The 15,685-nt window shown below is 38.0% G+C and overlaps 1 protein-coding gene across 1 annotated transcript in view; it reads left to right on the top strand.

Moving 5' to 3' along the window:
* The window catches only part of RGS9 (regulator of G protein signaling 9), a 474,238-nt gene that overhangs the window by 92,622 nt on the left and 365,931 nt on the right, over positions 1 to 15,685 (top strand). The window lies entirely within an intron of this gene.

Below are 15,685 nucleotides of genomic sequence, written 5' to 3' on the forward strand. Positions count from 1 at the left end.
AGATGGATAGACAGACAGATAGACCTGCATCCTGCACTAATAAAAGGCTCCCCTCCATTAGGATTGTACACATTTACATAGACTGGCTGCTATGGGCCCCCCAGCACTTATGCCCTGGTTCCATGGCACCTGCTGCACCAATGGTTCCGCCCCTGCTCCCATTGGAGCCTATAGAATGCATGCTCTCGTAACTGCAAAGCTTATAAGCAATGCAAACGCGAGGTCTCGTTTGCATTGCGCTTAACTTTGCACGCACTGGTATTACTGAGTGGAGCACAAATATTGTGTTCGCAAAGTGCAAGTTTGCTCTCCATTCGTAATCTAGCCCATAAAGGGGTAGATTACGAGTTGCATGCTTTTTTGCGCTCCTTCTCTCGCGTTAACTTTGCTAGAAGGAAGCTTTTTACATGCCTCAAGTTCCACTCGTATTAAGTAAAAAGTTAGCGTGCAAGTGAAAACCTGATGCGCACAAAAAGTTTAACTTTGAATATCATGACCTCGTTAATATATTCTCACATAGACTTCAATAGAGCGCACCCATACTTGCTCACTAACTCAGCCACATTTATTTAAGTGCGCTTAACCCAACATGAATTATCAATCTTTCATATGTTCTATTTATGTTCTATTTATGAAGGTATAAATATATACAGATATATAGGAATATCTATTTAAAAATACTCCCCTATGTGAAGAACATTGGAATGTCAAATATTTACAGTAAATATGCAGTATAACACTTTATTAAATATGAATATTGCATAAATATGATTTTTCATGTTTTTATCTACTTTACTGCAAAGGGCTCCAATGCAGTTATATATATATGTCTATATATGGGTACATATGTATTTATGTGTTTATATGTGTATATATGTCTTTGTGTTTAACTCCAGAAAAAGGGTTAAACACCTAGTTATAATCAGCTCCAGAGCAGCAATGGGAGCTAGCTGAATACATCTGGTGTTACAAATGCTAAGGGACATATGTATTTAGCCATAAATCACTAGCTATTTTCCTGTAGTGTATTGTGCTACTGATATAAAACAAAAAGAAATGCGCCCTCTAGTTCACAATATTCGGCAATATTTTACACCAAATGCCACACATAAAGTAGGTACTCACAATACAGCTAGCACTCATTTGTGCTAGCCAAAGCATGCTGGAAATGTATAGTGTCTCAGCTCACTAACTGAAATGGTGCCCCAGATACTGCAAGGTTGCTGCTTCTGTGAATACAGGGATGGGCCAATGTTTTGCAACTTTCTAAAAATTAAACTCATTTTAACATATTCGTTTGTTTCGAATTTCAAATGTTTGCACAACATTCTAACATTTGTTTAATGCAGGGCTCAAAATTTCAAGTCCTAAGCTACTAAACAGCCCAAAAAGATGCTCACCACTTTTGATCCCCCTCACCCTTTGCATATGTTTAGCCAATGTGAAACACCTTATTGTGCAGTAAGTTTTTAATATTGTTTTTGTTTTATAAGATAAATTAAATAATGCTACATACAGTAATAAATTAACAAAAATAAGTGTATAGCAGTTAACAACATCAACTAGGTTTCTGGGGAAGACAACAGCTGGACAGGAAAAGGAAGTTGTTGAACTGAGAGAAAGCAGAGATTGATGACATTAATTTGAGGTCATAGCAGACCTGGAAAAATTGTTTTATAACTATGATCTCTCATCTTCCCCATTCACTCCTCTCTTCAATTTCTTTTTTTACCCCCTCCCTTCTCTCTCTGGTTATATCTTCCCTTTGCACTCTCTCTCTCCTCTCTCACATCTCTTCACTCCTTTTTTTTCTCTCCACTCTTTCTTAATGCTATCTTTTTTCTCGACTTTCCTCTCCAATCTCTCTCTCTGCCCCTGTTTACCCTCTCAGAAGTAACAGTCTAAGCACTAATGGGGTCCTTATAGCCATAGAGGAATAACATATCCTTGCCCTTTCATGGATATATAATATCCCTTTAGATAATATTTTTAGATATTCACTCACTAACTTTCACTCGCCACTGTGTTAAGTTTTCATTCGCCAATGGCTAGTGGGCTAGTGAAAATTTTGAGCCCTGTTAATGTATCAGTATTTCTAATGCTTTCTTTAAAAGTAATATTCGATTCAAATTTTTCTAATAGTTCGATTCAAATTATGCAATTCAAAAATTTGAATTTATATATTTGTAATAGTATTTCTAATGCTTTCTTTAAATGCAATATTCAAATTATGCAATATTCTAAATAGAAACATTCAAATTGATATATTTGTATCTATTATGTATCAATTTACTAAATACCCTACCACATGAACTATTAAAACTTCTGAATAGTATTTGTTAAATCGAATGTTACATTCTAAATTTGGAATGTGGACATTCGATCTAATTATGAACATTCAAAATCGAAAGTGACATTCGAAAACTATAAATAACATTCAATTATAGAATATTTGAGAATATTCGTTCTTATCAACATTCAATTATGTAAATCTAATTTCTATAACAACATTCATTCTAACATTCGAATATAAACACATTCCCATACCTAGTGAATACTCATCTCAAGGATAGCTGTGAATATAAAATCAAAACGAAGGGCGCCACCTAGTGCAGAGCATCCACCTTGGTCTCCAATAAATCGTTATATGAGAAATAATACTCACAATCAAAGCAGCACTCTATTGTGTGGAATAAAGTGTGCTGGGATTGCTTAAGGCGATCAGTGTGCTACCGGAACTAATTGGGATTCCAACTATCATAAGCAGCCAATAAACTTTAATAAAAAAAATTAAAAACACAAAACAATATACATGGTTAAAAGTCATGCATGCTAAACGTACTACGCGGTTCTCAGTGTACGCACAAATAGCTTTCCAGCTGGAGTCAAATTTAAAAAACTAACAACCAATCATATATATACCAATTGTCATTGGCTCACCCATGTGTTCAGTTAGAAACCAGTAGTGCATTGCTGCTCCTTCAACAAATGATACAAAGAGTCTGAAACAAAATTGATTATAGAAGTAAACTGGAAAGTTGTTTAAAATGGTATGTTCTACCTAAATCATGAAAGAACATTTTTGGGTTTCATGTCCCTTTAACCCCTTAGTGACCAGACCATTTTTCAATTTTCTTACCCTTAAAAGGACATGAAACCCAATAATTTTCTTTCATGATTCAAATAGAGAATACAATTTTAAACAACTTTCTAATTTTCTTCTATTATCTAATTTGTTTCATTCTCTTGGTATCATTTGTTGAAGGAGCAGCAATGCACTACTGGTTTCTAACTGAACACATGGGTGAGCCAATAACAATCTTTCTATATCTGCAGCCACCAATCAGCAGCTAGAACCTAGCAGCAGCAGCTAGAACCTAGTTTCTTTGCTGCTTTTGCCGTCACCTCTTATCAAAAAATTTTTTTAGCCGTGGGCTTTGTTAGAAGCTCAAATCGCCGATCGGTTGAGACAAATAAAGGACATTTCTACATGAAGTATCTTATACTTCATGAATGAAAGTCCCCTTTATTTGTTTCAATAGTCAATCCTAGCATTTGTGGACCAGGGCTATTTTTACATTTCTGCTGTGTTTGTGTTTAGCTGTAATTTTCCTCTTACTCATTTACTGTACCCACACATATTATATACCGTTTTTCTCGCCATTAAATTGACTTTCTAAAGATACCATTATTTCTCCAACATAGGTGTGTCCGGTCCACGGCGTCATCCTTACTTGTGGGATATTCTCTTCCCCAACAGGAAATGGCAAAGAGCCCAGCAAAGCTGGTCACATGATCCCTCTTAGGCTCCGCCTTCCCCAGTCATTCTCTTTGCCGTTGTACAGGCAACATCTCCACGGAGATGGCTTAGAGTTTTTTGGTGTTTAAATGTAGTTTTTATTCTTCAATCAAGAGTTTGTTATTTTAAAATAGTGCTGGTATGTACTATTTACTCTGAAACAGGAAAGAGATGAAGATTTCTGTTTGAAAGAGGAAAATGATTTTAGCAACCGTTACTAAAATCGATGGCTGTTTCCACACAGGACTGTTGAGAGGAATTAACTTCAGTTGGGGGAAACAGTGAGCAGACTTTTGCTGCTTGAGGTATGACACATTTCTAACTATCGGAAAAGGAGAAAAAATGACTGATCCTCACTCAGGTCATAAACGAACAATTCTTTAATCCATATTATTTAAAAAATAGGAAACAGGACATGACAGAACATGCAGCCAAGCTGAAACGTCTGACCGGTTTCGGTCACACAGGACCGTAATCATAGACACAATTACACACACATGCAACTACCTTTAAAAAAGGTTAAAACCACAATGATTGGTTAATAACAATTGCCACATGTCAAACACTTTAATACAATTGAATGCATAATAAAGATATGAGAAGAAAACCTATGTATAACTTTGGTTCAAATTATATAACCTAGATTAGTATACAGAGAATATTCAAGAGAGCTACCTTTAATCATAATTAATATACTGCTTAGAACAAATTCAGTAAACATCAGAGGGAAAAGAGTTAAATTTAACAGACCAAATTATCATTTTAGATATGAGATTGAATTTGATTTAACAGTCAATAATTAGTCTGGACATTATTTAGTATTATTGAACTTAACGTTCAAACTATACTGTCGTTGAATACAGCTGCCAATACTAACCAGCACTAGTGATGTCATAATTCACCTGTGCCAGAAATTGAGTATATCATGTTCAGAATTGAAACCTACTGGAACCAAACAATTTAGTTTGAATATCCAGTAGGTTTCTTGCCTGCATAGGGAGGTTAGTCTATCCCCTCCCCTAGGGGACTTGGGGATTTGCTCTATTGCTTGCCATTTAAAAGTAGTGACATCACCATAATGAACATCTAGAAAGTGTCTAGAAAGGGCAGAACATGGTTTATCACCTGAGATATAGGAAAGATGTTCCCTAATTCTGGTACCAACATCCCTGGTCGTTCTACCTACATAAGATTTTGAGCAGCAGATGCACTCAATAAGATAGACAATGTAGGTACTCTTGCAATTAATGCATCCCTTAGTGTTAAATACCTCACCAGAATGGCCAGATATAAATGATCTGCCCACCCTGATATGGTCACAAGAGGTGCATGTGCGTCTGCCACATCTGTAAGTACCTTCATGCGTCAACCATGAGTTACTGACAGATGGTTCCTTCAGTAGACTTGGAGATAGTATGTTACCCAGCGAGGCAGCTTGCCTCGCTACAAACATACAACCTCCCTCAACTTTGTCCCTCAATTGCTTATCTCCCATCAGTATCGGAAGATTTTTCGCAATAATCTTGCACACATCTTCGTACTGATTAGAGAACTGGGTTACAAATTTTGGTTTGATGTTAATAGATGGGGGCTTCCTTTTATTAGAAACATCTCTTAGCATAACGGCCCTGTCCATTTTCTTCACTTCAGAATGAGCTTTGTATACAACCTCTCGTGGGTAACCTCTTTGTCTAAGCCTTCTACACAGGTCCCCACTCTCCCTCTGGAAATCACTTTGCTGGGTACAATTGCGTCGCACCCTCATAAATTGGCCTTTGGCAATACCGCCAAAGACATGCTCAGGATGACTGCTTCTAGCATGCAACACAGTGTTACCAGCAATAGGCTTCCTATAGAGGGACGAAACAACCTTATTCTCAGCTGGGACACCTTTAAGGACTATATCCAAAAAACAAATTTCAGTTTTATTCCACTCAAAAGTGAACTGAATGTCAACCTCATTTGTGTTCAGATAGTCCACATACCTCTTAGCAGAAGTATGGTCACCTGACCAAATCATGAGCAGGTCATCAATATAGCGGATGTACTTAATGACTTGATCTGAGGGATTTATGCTACTATCTCCATAGACGTGGGCCCTCTCCCACCACCCCATAAAGAGGTTGGCATACATTTCTAACTAGACTCGGTAATGCTGGAAGCTGTCATTTTCCCTATGGGAACCGGTAAGCCATTTTCTTAGTTTAAGTAAAAGAATAAAGGGCTTCATTAGGGCTTAAAAAACTGGTAGACATTTTTCTGGGCTAAAACGATTACTTTACTAAGTATATTTGGCAGATTATTACTTTTAATAGTTGTTAAATCTTGGGGATTGTTTTAATAAAAACGGCAGGCACTGTATTGGACACCTTTTTCACTGGGGGCCTTTTCTAGTCATAGACAGAGCCTCATTTTCGCGCCTCTAATGCGCAGTTGTTTTTGGAAAGCATGGCATGCAGATGCATGTGTGAGGAGCTAAGAACCACTGAAAAAGCTTATAGAAGGCATCATTTGGTATCGTATTCCCCTCTGGGCTTGGTTGGGTCTCAGCAAAGCAGATACCTGGGACTGTATAGGGGTTAAATGTAAAAACGGCTCCGGTTCCGTTATTTTAAGGGTTAAAGCTTTCAAATTTGGTGTGCAATACTTTTAAGGCTTTAAGTTACTGTGGTGAAATTTTGGTGAAATTTGAACAATTCCTTCATACTTTTTCACATATTCAGTAATAAAGTGTGTTCAGTTTGAAATTTAAAGGGACAGTAACGGTTTTATTGTAAAACGTTTTTTTGTGCTTTGTTGACAAGTTTAAGCCTGTTTAACATGTCTGAACCATCAGATAACGATGTTCTATATGTATGAAAGCCAAAGTGTCTCCCCATTTAAATATATGTGATATATTTGTGTCATAATGTCCAAACAAAGTAGGGATAATAATGCCATAGATATGATATTGCCCAAGATGATTCCTCTAATGAGGGGAGTAAGCATGGTACTGCATCATCCCCTTCTGTGTCTACACCAGTTTTGCCCACACAAGAGGCCCCTAGTACATCTAGTGCGCCAATACTTATTACCATACAACAATTAATGGCTGTAATGGATAATTCTATTGCATGCATTTTTTCCAAAATGCCTACTTATCAGAGAAAGCGTGATTGCTCTGTTTTAAACACTGAAGAGCAAGAGGACGCTGATGATATCTGTTCTGACAACCCTCACACCTATCTGAAGGGGCCAGGAGGGAGGTTTTGTCTGAGGGAGAAATTTCAGATTCAGGGAAAATTTCTCAACAAGCAGAACCTGATATTGTAACTTTTAAATTTAAATTTCAACATCTCCACGCACTACTTAAGGAGGTATTATCTACTCTGGATGATTGTGACAATTTGGTCATTCCAGAGAAATTAGGTAAGATGGACAAGTTCCTAGAGGTTCCGGTGCCCCCCGATGTTTTTCCTATACCCAAGCGGGTGGCGGACATAGTAAATAAGGAGTGGGAAAGGCCCGGCATACCTTTTGTCCTCCCCCTATATTTAAGAAATTAGTTCCTATAGTCGACCCCAGAAAGGACTTATAGCATACAGTCCCCAAGGTCGAGGGGGCGGTTTCTACTCTAAACAAACGCACTTCTATTCCTATAGAAGATAGTTGTGCTTTCAAGATCCTATGGATTAAAGGTTAGAGGGTTTGCTTAAAAGGATGTTTGTTCAGCAAGGTTACCTTCTACAACCAATTTCATGCATTGTTCCTGTCACTACAGCTGCGTGTTTCTGGTTCGAAGAACTAGAAAAGTCGCTCAATAAAGAATCTTCGTACGAGGAGGTTTTGGACAGAGTTCAAGCTCTTAAATTGGCTAACTCTTTTTTATTTTAGATGCCGCTTTGCAATTAGCTAGATTAGCGGCGAATAATTCAGGGTTTGCTATCGTGGCGCGCAGAGCGCTTTTGCTTAACATCCCTTTCAAGGGTAAAACACTGTTTGGCCCTGACTTGAAAGAGATTATTTCAGACATCACTGGGGGAAAGGGCCACGCCCTTCCTCTGGATAGGTCTTTTAAGGCTAAAAAGAAGCCAAATTTTCGTCCCTTTCGCAGAAACGGACCAGCCTCAAATTCTACACCCTCTAACCAAGAGGGTAATACTTCTCAAACCAAGCCAGCCTGGAGGCCGATGCAAGGCTGGAACAAGGGTAAGCAGGCCAAGTCACCTGCCACTGCTACCAAAACAGCATGAAGTGTTGGCCCCCGATCTGGGAAGGATCTGGTGGGGGGCAGACTTTCTCTCTTTGCTCAGGCTGGGGCAAGAGATGTTCAGGATCCTTGGGCGCTAGAAATAGTTTCTCAAGGTTATCTCCTGGAATTCAGGGAACTACCCCCAAGGGGAAGGTTCCACGGGTCTCAATTATCTTCGAACAGGCATTCTTACACTGTGTAGAAGACCTGTTAAGCATGGGAGTGATTCATCCTGTTCCATTAGGAGAACAAGGGATGGGTTTTTACTCCAACCTGTTCATAATTCCCAAAAAAAGAGGGAACATTCAGACCTATTTTAGATCTCAAGATTCTAAACAAGTTTCTAAGGGTTTCATCATTCAAAATGGAAACCATTCGAACGATCCTTCCTACCATCCAGGAAGGTCAATTCATGACCACGGTGGACTTAAAGGATGCGTACCTACGTATTCCTATCCACAAGGAACATTTTCGGTTCCTAAGGTTCGCCTTTCTGGACAAGCATTACCTGTGGCACTTCCATTCGGATTAGCCACTGCTCCAAGGATTTTCACAAGGGTACTAGGGTCCCTTCTAGCGGTGCTAAGACCAAGGGGCATTGCAGTAGTACCTTACTTGGACGACATCCTGATTCAAGTGTCGTCTCTGTCAAAAGCAAGGGCTCATACGGACATTGTCCTAGCCTTTCTCAGATCTCACAGGTGGAAAGTGAACATAGAAAAAAGTTCTCTGTCCCCGTCAACAAGAGTTCCCTTCTTGGGAACAATAATAGTTTCCTTAGAAATGAAGGTTTTTCTGACAGAGGCCAGAAAATCAAAACTTCTAAGCTCTTGTCAGGTACTTCATTCTGTTCTTCTTCCTTCCATAGCGCAGTCCATGGAAGTAATAGGTTTGATGGTTGCGGCAATGGACATAGTTCCTTTTGCACGAATTCATCTAAGACCATTGCACCTGTGCATGCTCAGACAGTGGAATGGGGATTATACAGACTTGTCTCCGACGATACAAGTAGATCAAATAACCAGAGATTCACTCCGTTGGTGGCTGACCCTGGACAACCTGTCACAGGGAATGAGCTTCCGCAGACCAGAGTAGGTCATTGTCACGACCGACGCCAGTCTGGTGGGCTGGGGCGCGGTCTGGGAACCCTTGAAAACTCAGGGTCTATGGTTTCGGGAAGACTCTCTTCTCCCGATAAACATAATGGAACTGAGAGCGATATTCAATGCTCTCAAGGTTTGGCCTCGACTAGCAAAGGCCAAATTCATAAGGTTTCAATCAGACATCATGACGACTGTTACATATATCAACCATCAGGGGGTAACAAGGAGTTCCCTGGCGATGGAGGAGCATCCGGGGGAGTGGGAACTCCATCTGGAAATCTTTGCCCAAATAACTCAATTATGGGGCATTCCAGACATGGTTCTGATGGCCTCTCGTCAGAACTTCATGGTCCCTTGTTACGGGTCCAAATCCAGGGATCCCAAGGCGACTCTATTGGATACAATAGTAGCACCTTGGATCTTCAACCTAGCTTATGTATTCCCACCGTTTCCTCTCATTCCCAGGCTGGTAGCCAGGATCAATCTGGAGAGGGCTTCGGTGACCTTGATAGTTCCTGTGTGGCCACGCAGGACTTGGTATGCAGACCTGGTGAATGTGTCATCGGCTCCACCATGGAAGCTACCTTTGAGACAGGACCTTCTTATTCAGGGTACATTCGAACATCCGAATCTGGTTTTCCTCCAACTGACTGCTTGGAGTTTGAACGCTTGATTTTATCAAAGCGTGGGTTTTCAGATTCTGTAATAGATACTCTTATTCAGGCTAGAAAGCCTGTAACTAGAAAAATTTACCATAATATATGGAAAAAATATATCTGTTGGTGTGAATCTAAAGGATTCCCATGGAACAAGATAAAAATTCCTAAGATTCTTTCCTTTCTACAAGAAGGTTTGGAGAAAGGATTTTCTGCGAGTTCTCTGAAGGGACAGATCTCTGCTTTATCTGTTTTACTTCACAAAAGGCTGGCAGCTGTGCCAGACGTTTAAGCGTTTGTTCAGGCTCTGGTTAGAATCAAGCCTGTTTACAGACCTTTGACTCTTCCCTGGAGTCTTAATCTAGTTCTTTCAGTTCTTCAAGGGGTTCCGTTTGAACCCTTACATTCCGTAGATATTAAGTTATTATCTTGGAAAGTTTTGTTTTAGGTTGCAATTTCTTCCGCTAGAAGAGTTTCTGAGTTATCTGCTCTGCAGTGTTCTCCGCCCTATCTGGTCCATGCAGATAAGGTGGTTTTACGTACTGAGCCTGGTTTTCTTCCGAAGGTTGTTTCCAACAAAAATATTAACCAGGAGATAGTTGTACCTTCTTTGTGTCCGAATCCAGTTTCATAGAAGGAACGTTTGTTACACAATTTGGACGTTGTCAGTGCTCTAAAATTCTATTTAGATGCTACAAAGGATTTCAGACAAACATCTTCCTTGTTTGTTGTTTATTCTGGTAAAAGGAGAGGTCAAAAAGCAACTTCTACCTCTCTATCTTTTTGGCTTAAAAGCATCATCAGATTGGCTTATGAGACTGCCGGACGGCAGCCTCCTGAAAGAATCACAGCTCATTCCACTAGGGCCGTGGCTTCCACATGGGCCTTCAAGAACGAGGCTTCTGTTGATCAGATATGTAAGGCAGCGACTTGGTCTTCACTGCACACTTTTACCAAATTTTACAAATTTGATACTTTTGCTTCTTCTGAGGCTATTTTTGGGAGAAAGGTTTTGCAAACCGTGGTGCCTTCCATCTAGGTGACCTGATTTGCTCCCTCCCATCATCCGTGTCCTAAAGCTTTGGTATTGGTTCCCACAAGTAAGGATGACGCCGTGGACTGGACACACCTATGTTGGAGAAAACAGAATTTATGTTTACCTGATAAATTACTTTCTCCAACGGTGTGTCCGGTCCACGGCCCGCCCTGGTTTTTTAATCAGGTCTGATGATTTATTTTCTTTAACTACAGTCACCACGGTATCATATGATTTCTCCTATGCAAATATTCCTCCTTTACGTCGGTCGAATGACTGGGGAAGGCGGAGCCTAGGAGGGATCATGTGACCAGCTTTGCTGGGCTCTTTGCCATTTCCTGTTGGGGAAGAGAATATCCCACAAGTAAGGATGACGCCGTGGACCGGACACACCGTTGGAGAAAGTAATTTATCAGGTAAACATAAATTCTGTTTTTCATCATATCTTATAATTTATCATAAAAAATGGAAAAAAACTCACTTTTTCTAACTTTGACCCCCAAAATCTGTTACACATCTACAACCACCAAAAAACACCCATGCTAAATAGTTTCTAAATTTTGTCTTGAGTTTAGAAATACCCAATGGTTACATGTTCTTTGCTTTTTTTTTTGCAAGTTATAGGGCAATAAATACAAGTAGCACTTTGCTATTTCCAAACCATTTTTTTTTTTCAAAATTAGCTATAGTTACATTTTAACACTGATCTCTGAATCCCTGAATATCCCTTGACATGTATAAATTTTGTTTTAGTAGACAACCCAAAGTATTGATCTACGCCCATTTTGGTATATTTCATGCCACCATTTCACCGCCAAATGCGATCAAATAAAAAAAATCATTCACTTTTTCACAAACTTTTTCACAAACTTTAGGTTTCTCACTGACATTATTTACAAACAACTTGTGCAATTATGGCACAAATGGTTGTAAATGCTTCTCTGGGATCTCCTTTGTTCAGAAATAGCAGACATTTATTATGCCCGGCAGTGAAGTGGTTAATTAGGTAGCTTGTAGGGTTAATTTTAGCTTATGGGTAGTGTAGTAGACAACCCAAAGTATTGATCTAGGCCCATTTTAATATATATCATGCCACCATTTCACAGCCAAATTCGATCAAATAAAAAAAATCGTTCACTTTTTCACTAACTTTGGGTTTCTCACTAACTTTGGGTTTCTCACTGATATTATTTACAAACAGCTTCTGCAATTATGGCACAAATGGTTGTAAATGCTTCTCTGTGATCCCCTTTGTTCAGAAATAACAGACATATATAGCTTTGGCATTGCTTTTTGGTAATTAGAAGGCTGCTAAATGGCGCTGCACCACACTTGTATTATGCCCAGCAGTTAAGGGGATTAATTAGGTAGCTTGTAGGGTTAAATTTATCTTTAGTGTAGAGATCAACCTCCCACCTGACACATCCCACCCCCTGATCCCTCCCTGACCCCCCTCAAACAGCTCTTTTCCCTCCTCCACCTCACAATTGTCACCGCCATCCTAAATACTGTTTTTTTAAAAATATATATTTTTTAATTTTATCTGAAGTGTAGGATCCCCTATTACCCCCCAACCTCCTTGATCCCCCCCCCCAAACATCTCTCTTAACCTCGACCTATTCGCCGTGATCTTAGATACTTGCAACTGTCTGCCAGTACCCAGTTTACTACAAAATTTGCCCTTTTTTTTAATAAAAAAAATAAAAAAAAACATTTTCTGTAGTGTAGCTGCCCCCTATTACCCTCCCCCTCACAGATCTCTTTCCCAACATTTTTTCTCCCTCTCCCTTTCCCTCTCCCTCCTTGGACTTTACCTTGTGCACGCTACATTAAGTTAATCACAGAGGTAAAAAGTATTAATATAGCAGTGTCGGTTATGCAGAACGGATAATATAGGGATGATCTGTCTTTTTAAACAATAAAAAAGTTAAAGTAGACTGTCCCTTTAACAATTATCATCATATTCAGAAGAGAATTCAATAAGCATGACATAAATATAAAATAGACATCCTGATGTGAAGATGTTGAGTATGTAACTTACCCTTAGCATCAAGAATGTGTTTAGACTTTTCTATGAGTAGGTCATATACTGTATATGGTATAGTCACATGGTCTGTTAATAGTCACATCATAATGGTGGGCAAAAAGGTGCCTCACCAGCTAGTAAAAATCTCTGAAATCTGGTCCTGTGTATGAGAAGGAAAAACCCCCCAGCATTTCTTCCACCTACATTGTTTATAGAATTTCTAAGTTTAACAAACCATATTTTGGATCATGCAGTCTGAGAAGCCCGAGCCAATGTTTTGTTTAGCAACATAAAAATGTAAAAATATCAGTTATTTAACCAAGTAGACACCAGGTTAAGAGAAAGGAGAAGTAGGTGCCAATTCTCTGAATCATTTGATGTAAAAAATAAGCCCACACACTATTGGGAAATACATTACTTCCCTTTTAAATATGACCCTTTATAGATCATAGGAAAATGACAGTTGACTCCTTCAACATCTTCTTGTTCACAACAACTTAACTCTATGGGGCCGAATAATCATTGTCTGGCGGACATGATTTGCTGTAGCGTATCATGTCCGCTAGACATCGCTGAATGCCAACTGCACAAGCAGTTCTAGTGAACTGCTCGTGCAATGCCGCCCCCTGCAGATTTGTGGCCAATCGGCCGCTAGCAGGGGGTGTCAATCAACCTGATCATATAGGATCAAGCAGATTGATGCCCACAACCTCAGAAGCGGCGGACCAGCTAACTGCTGTTTCCGGTGAGCCTAAAGGTTTTTGTAGAAACAGGGGCATCAGGGGCCCCTATAACATTTACATGTTATGTTATATATCTGTCTGTCTGAATGTCTATGTATCTATAATTTGTCTATTTAAAATTTACACAAATTTAGGATACAAAAAGGGATGTTTACACACACACAAGAACAGGTTACTGATAAGATATTATGCATTTAACCCCTTTTCAATTAGGGATAGATATAAATGAGCTCCTGCACTAATCAAGCAATCATTAAATGTTGCAATATTGAGAACTCTTATGCCTGTATGCACTAAAGCCTGTCTAGGGGCAGTGGAAAAAACATTTTCGTAGTTGATGTGCTGATGTGAAAATATAACCTTAACATCTCTATGTAAAAAGGGAAAATATTTTACCTCAAAATTTCTTCAGCTCACCAGAGTAAGTGCTGTGTCAACATTTATACTTTAGCTGCTGTCCAGCTGCAAGTTGAATAAGCAAACAAACTAGAAGATCACATGCTTGGCTTCATTGGGCTAACCCTGCAACATATCTACTTCTAATTGGCTTCAGAAGAGATTATCAGATAAATAACTGTAAAACAATGGTGATTGTGCTAACATAAACAAGTCTTGTCTACTCCAGAAACAAAACCTGATTCTCTTCTCCAAAGAAGGCGGGTTGTGGGTGAAGTATAGCTAAGGAAAAACAATTGCAGCAAACAAGACAATGGATTAAAATAACTTGCCCACTGTATTAGTTTATTGCTAGACTGCTAGGCAAGATGTGTAGTAACAATGGTCCAGATTACGAGTGGTGCGCAAACATTTGTGTGTCCTTCAGTTATTTGATAAATCAAAATGAAATTGCTGATCCAAACACCCAATTATTTATAGATGAAAATCATGGAAATTGTCAGGGGTGCCTAAATTTTTCCATACAACTGTGTGTGTGTGTGTATATATATATATATATATATATATATATATATATATATATATATATATATATATATATATATATATATATATATATATATATATATATATATATATATATATATATCTTTATAAATGTGTACATATGTATTTATGTATCTATATGTGTATACAGTGTATATGTATTTACGGACATATATGCTCATATAAACACATAAATACATATGTATGCATATATAGACATATATATATATATATATATATATATATATATATATATATATATATATATATATATATATATATATATATATATATATATATATATATATATATATATATGTGCATTGGAGCCCTTTTCAGTTATGTAGATGAAAACATGAAAAAACATATTTATGCAATATTCATTTTTAATAAAGTGTTATAATGTGTTATTACTGTAAATATTTAACAGTAATTTAACATTCCAATGTTCTGCACATAGCAGAATATGTTCTATCTATACCTATATATAATCATCTACTGTATATGTATAGATATATATTGTGCCAAATTCAATTTTATATATATATATATATATATATATATGTACATTTTTATATATGAATAAATAGAACATATTATTGAATGTGAAGAATATTGGAATGTGACATTTTCATATGTTCATTTCGGGTTAGTGCACATGAGAAAATGAGATAGGGTTTGCAAGAGAGTTAATAACGCTCCACTTGTAATCTGGCCCAATGTGTTTACTGTTCCTTTAAATAAAAATAAAAGTGGACAAAATTAATAATGAAAGATTGTTGCTAAGTTTTTCTTATACATAATTAAACATTTTATAAAGAATTACATTTTCAGTTTAATCTATCTTCAAAAGAACTATATATCCACATAATGCAACTCAATTAGAGAGCTAAGTGTTCCTTATAGAACGTAAATATAAAAGCCTTTACTATGACAACGTGTTTAGATTTGATTACTTAGAAAACGTATCTTGCTTTCTTGTGTTGTGTAAACCACTGTCATTAATTATTGCATCTCACATTATCATGCGGAGCCAAATGGGGGGGGGGGAAGGTTACAATTATCCCTTTTGGAGAATTTCCGCATGAATAATATAATGTGATTGTAAATGCCACACAGTTAATTTGTCCGGGTCTTTTTCCTCTGTAT

This window comes from Bombina bombina, chromosome 1 (assembly GCF_027579735.1).
Source record: "Bombina bombina isolate aBomBom1 chromosome 1, aBomBom1.pri, whole genome shotgun sequence".
Taxonomy (NCBI): domain Eukaryota; kingdom Metazoa; phylum Chordata; class Amphibia; order Anura; family Bombinatoridae; genus Bombina; species Bombina bombina.